The 5,527-nt window shown below is 47.4% G+C and overlaps 1 pseudogene; it reads right to left on the bottom strand.

Annotated features, from left to right (window-relative positions):
* Positions 1–1,168: 1,168 nt before the first annotated feature.
* Positions 1,169–1,822, bottom strand: LOC147980872 (uncharacterized; annotated as a pseudogene).
* Between the last annotated feature and the right edge of the window lie 3,705 nt (positions 1,823–5,527).

Here is a 5,527-nt window from a genome sequence, read left to right as displayed (position 1 = left end):
ATGATTTACTTCTTTTATATCTGATAATAACAATAAAAAACTTTCTTAGTTCTTCATACGTTTATTAATATTTTTTTTCGAGATTGACGGGGGGGGGGGGGCAAAAACCCCACAGCAGTCAGTACAGATACAAGTAAGTGCACAAAGGCACAAAAGAAAATAACAGGGGAGGGCTTCAAGAGGAAGCCCAAAACTAGAAGAAAGAAAACAAAATGGAGGGGAAGGCTGGCAACAGAACCAAACCGAAACCCCTGGAGGCCGACATCTCAGGTAGCAAGCTCCGCTGAGCAGCTTGTTCCACCATTGACAATGAACCACAACAAGGCCTAGGGAGAAAAAGATAGGCACCATAACAGCAGCTCGCAATGGAACATCACTGGCACGAACGAAGGGCGTCAGATAGCCGAGTTCGTGCGGCGACACCGGTGTGCGCCGGCGAAGCCAAGAGACAACAAACCACCGAGACCGAAGGGCACATCACCGGTGTACCGCCGCCGAGGTCGAAGGACAGCGTGCTGCCGAGGCCACCCCAGGATGTCCACGCAAACGTCGTCCGGGCCACCATGAAACACAACCTTGATAGAAAGGAGACACCGAAGTAGAAGCATATCGAGAAGCATCACTGGCGCAAACGAAGAGCGTCGAATAGCCGAGTTCGAGTGGCGGCACCGGTGTGCCGCCAGCGAAGCCGAGAAGGCAACACGCCACCGAGACCGAAGGGTGCAGTACCGGTGTACTGCCGCCGAGGTCGAAGGGCAGCGCGTCATCGAGGCCACCCTAGGATGTCCAAGCGAGCTCCACTCGAGTCGCCAAGGACAATGGCCAGCCATGATCGAAGCCGAGGTGGAGAGGAAGCAGCAAGAGGCGAGTCCACCCGAAGCAGAAGAAATCCAAGAAGATGCCCCCAAGGAGGAAACGGCGTAGAGACGTCGACACCATCCGACACGGGGAACCCCGGGTCTGAGATTTCTCTCGGGATCTGAGAGCTTGGGGAGGGGGAGGGAACAATGCCGAACTCGACGCCTTCAAGAAGGAAAAATGGCGGCTGCAGCCGTCATCGTCGATGAAGTTTTCACCCGGCACTGCCTCCTCCACCTCGCAACCGGAGCAAGTCGGCCAACCACCGCCGTAGCCCAACAGTCTAGGCAGCCATGAGCTACGAAGCGAGCTACGGAGGGCTAAAGAAGCAGCAACACGCCGGGGCGCCGCACCCAACAAGGAGAGGCTGAGGTGCACCGCGGCCAGCGCGAGGCCGCAACGAGAGAGCATGGGGAGCCAGCCGACAAGGCCACCTGAACCCGCAGATCTGGTGCTGAAGTGTGACCACCAGGAAACCCGCGACGACAGAGGGACGAATGGTGGGGGTCAGGGGAGGGGGTGGACGCAGCAAGGAGGGCGTGCCCGGCCGCCACAACAAGCGGGTCGGGGAGCACCATAGCCGGCTGGGCCCAGATCCAAATGGGGCAGACGGGACCGGTGCAGCAGGAGGAGCCGCATCCGGAGGGAGACCCACCACACCAGCAGCGGGCGGGGAAGACACCGTCGGGGGAGGCCGCTCCCAGTGCCGGTGGAAGCCGCTGCAACCGCCAGGGGACGGATCTGGAGGAGCTGTGGAGGGAAAGGGCGTGGGGTGAAGCGGGATGGGGGGAGAACGGCCTCGCCGCCGCCATCCCTGGGTCCGGCGCAGCTTCGCCGGCCGGCCCTTCGGCGGCAGCGGCGCGGGGGTGGCCGGGAGGAGGGGCGGCGGTCGGTGGCGGCTGGGGTTCCCCTCGAGTCGCCCGGCGTGGGCGACGCGAGGGTCGGGCAAGACAGTCAGCAGCATCCAATCTCTTCACCCTCCTAGCCACGTTTATTAATCTTTTTCCATGCGTTCTTACATAATTGGGCCGTCTACTTTGTTCCATTTTCCCGTTCAGGAGGAAGCGTTCTTATGTATCGGTACGATGCTGGGGTCGACCCGATCTTCTCCATCGCACGATCTCCTTCTTCCTCTCTACCAGGAGCATGGTGCGCTACCGCAGCAGACCCGATCTCCTTCCTATTCTTCGATCCAACCCGATCTCCTTCTTCTTTGATCCAATCCTTTTGCTATTGATCCAATGCGTCCTGTGCTCGTAATTGTCTCCCACTCAAACTACACATCTACTTCCTGCGCCCATGGGTTGTTCGGCAGGGACTTCTTTGGCCATTCCACAAGCCGTTGTACGCATATATAAATACACACCTACTCCCTCGGCAGAAGCCCCAGCACAACTTGTGTCGTTCCATTCTTGCTCGACATTGATGTCTTGCGTCTTGTCGTGTTTCGGTGCCGGTGATGGCAGTTGGCTGCCAATGGGGCTATGTTGATTCCTTCGTTCGATTCCTTCTTCCGTTTCGATTATCGTTCCTTCCTCCGACTCCGTGTAAAACTACACGCACAAATCACTTCACCTGAAAGTTCAAACTGATGGGGGAAAATGAGCCATGTAATTAATACTTCAACAAAGACGCGTCGACCGCATGCATGGTACCGGCGCAGGGATCCCCATGCTAGGTCGTGGCGAGGCGCACTGACCTCTAGTTGCTCGCCATGCCGAGGAAGAACTGGTCTCGGACAGTGTCGACAGCCGAACGTACAACAATGTGATGGCTTGCGTGTGTATCATGTAACCATGCGGATAGCCAACGAGAATAAAAGAAAGGCTGCAGAACAGCGGCTGGCCTGCAGAACAACGGCTGGCCAAACACAAAAACAAAGAAACTTAGCATGTGTATCATGTAACTATCTCGCGTGTCTCCTCGCGTTGTCGCCACTCGCCTCGCCTCGCCTCCTCGGCATGCACGTACGTGCACTCTCCCTCGCGATTCAGCATTCGTTCACTGTGCATGTGCCGCTATGTCGTCCTGTCCGTGGCACGTAGGAGGCGAAGCTGCGCCACGGTGGCGTCCGGCGACCAGCAGTTTGAGAGTGGATGGCACACTACTCCACGACGAAATTGAAGTTTGCCTGGATTGATTTTTCCCTTTGAAGTTATCTTATCGGATTGAGTCTTTAAGGATTTGAGAACACTTGATGTATGTCTTGCATGTGCTTATCTGTGGTGACAATGGGATATCACGTGATCAACTTGCGAGTTCCGTGACCTCGTGAACTTATGCATAGGGGTTGGCACACGCTTTCGTCTTGACTCTCCGGTAGAAACTTTGGGACACTCTTTGAAGTTCTTTGTGTTGGTTGAATAGATGAATCTGAGATTGTGTGATGCATATCATATAATCATACCCACAGATACTTGAGGTGACATTGGAGTATCTAGGTGACATTAGGGTTTTGGTTGATTTGTGTCTTAAGGTGTCATTCTAATACGAGCTCTTGAATAGATCGATCAGAAAGAATAACTTTGAGGTGATTTCATACCCTACCATAATCTCTTCGTTTGTTCTCCGCTATTAGTGACTTTGGAGTGACTCTTTGTTGCATGTTGAAGGATATTTATATGATCCAATTATGTTATTATTGTTGAGAGAACTTGCACTAGTGAAAGTATGAACCCTAGGCCTTATTTCCTAGCATTGCAATACCGTTTACGCCCACTTTTACCATTAGTTACCTTGATGTTTTTATAATTTCAGATTACAAATACCTATATCTACCATCATTATTGCACATGTATCACCATCTCTTCGCCGAACTAGTGCACCTATACAATTTACCATTGTATTGGGTGTGTTGGGGACACAAGAGACTCTTTGTTATTTGGTTGCAGTGTTGCTTGAGAGAGACCATCTTCATCCTATGCCTCCTACGGATTGATAAACCTTAGGTCATCCTCTTAAGGGAAATTTTCTACTGTCCTTCAAACCTCTGCACTTGGAGGCCCAACAACGTCTACAAGAAGAAGGTTGTGTAGTAGACATCAAGCTCTTTTCTGGCGCCGTTGCCAGGGAGGTTAGCGCTGGAAGGTATATCTTTAGATCTTGCAATCGAATCTTTTTGTTTCTTGTTTTATCACTAGTTTAGTTTATAAAAGAAAACTAAAAAAATGGAATTGAGGGTACCTCATATGCTTCATCTTTTTAATATCTTTCATGAAAATAAGGATTCCGATAATTGTGCCAAAGTGTTAGAAGAAGAATGCATTAGAATGTTTGACACTAAATCTTTGAATGATGAGCATGATTGCAATGTTATTAGTATGAACTCTTTGAATATCCATAGCACTAATGATGATTGCACTTGTCATGATGAAATTGTCTCTTATAAGCATGTCAACTTTTGTGGAATACATAGAGCTTGCAAGCACACACAAAATAGGGAAGATAGATTTTGCAAGAGGCATAAGTATTTGGAAACTAAATGGTTGCAAGAAAGGCTATATGATTGTGCTGAAAGATTCAATATTTAACGCCATCCTTGTGAACTTTGCAATGGACATGGTCATTTAAAGCTCCAATGCTATTTGTTTCATGATCAAATCGTGTCCAAAAATTGTGATAACTTGATTACCCTTGAGCATCATAAAGAGTTTAGTCTTCTTTTCGGGTATGAAGAAATGAAATGTATAACTGAGGGTATTCCAAAATTTAATCTTGATAGATTTCTTGATTTTGATCTAGAAGAAATTCATATGTATTGTGCGGTGAATTGCATTGAGAATCCTTATATTGTCAATTACATAAAGTCTAGAAAACAAATAGAAGATGAAGAGAATACTAATGAAAGGGAAGAGACTTCCCAAAACCCTCCTATTATTTCTTATGATGAATCAGGTAACAAGGAGGAGCCTTCTATTCAACCAATCCCATTAATAAGGAACTCCAAAAATAGGGTTAAACCCATACTTAATCTGAAGAAGAAAAATAAAAGACGGAGAAGTAAAGGTAAAGAGGTATTCCTCCCAAATGATGTTGCTCCTATTACTCATTGTGATGATGATAATTGCTATACTATTGGTGCTATCCATACTATTAATGATGAGAGTGATTATGCTTATGATATGAAAATGCCCAAGCTTGGGGATGCTATGTTTGATGAGAATGACATGTTTGAGAATATATTTGCTGCAATTAATGTTTGTCCCAAGCTTGGGGATGCTACGTTTGATGAAGATGATATTTTTAGTCCCCCAAGTTTTGATATGCAAATTTATTATGATGATAGCATGCCTCCTACTTATGATGATTATATTGATAAAAGTGGGTTTGGAAGAGTGTCAAATTTAGGAAGTAATGATCCCACTATTTTGGAGGGTGTTGAATCTTATTGTGACAATGATGAAAGTGGATTTGAATAGGTCATGACTTTATTTAGTAATGATTCCACTATCTTGGAAGAGGTTTCAATTCATTATGATGAGAACAAAGTTGCTACTTATGATGATTATTATGGTGACACTTATGCTATAGAAAGTACTGATGTTTATATCAAAACTTGTCATGATTATGATTACCCTTTTCCTGAACATTACTATTTTAATGTGGAAACAATTTATAGTATTCGAGTTTCTTATGATACTCCCACTATTCCGATTGAGAAGAATCTTGC

This window comes from Triticum urartu, chromosome 3A, assembly GCF_056163025.1.
Source record: "Triticum urartu cultivar PI428250 chromosome 3A, HENAU_Tu73, whole genome shotgun sequence".
Classification (NCBI taxonomy): Eukaryota; Viridiplantae; Streptophyta; class Magnoliopsida; order Poales; family Poaceae; genus Triticum; species Triticum urartu.
Note: the sequence above shows the minus strand (reverse complement) of the source record. Positions and strands in the feature narration are given on the sequence as shown.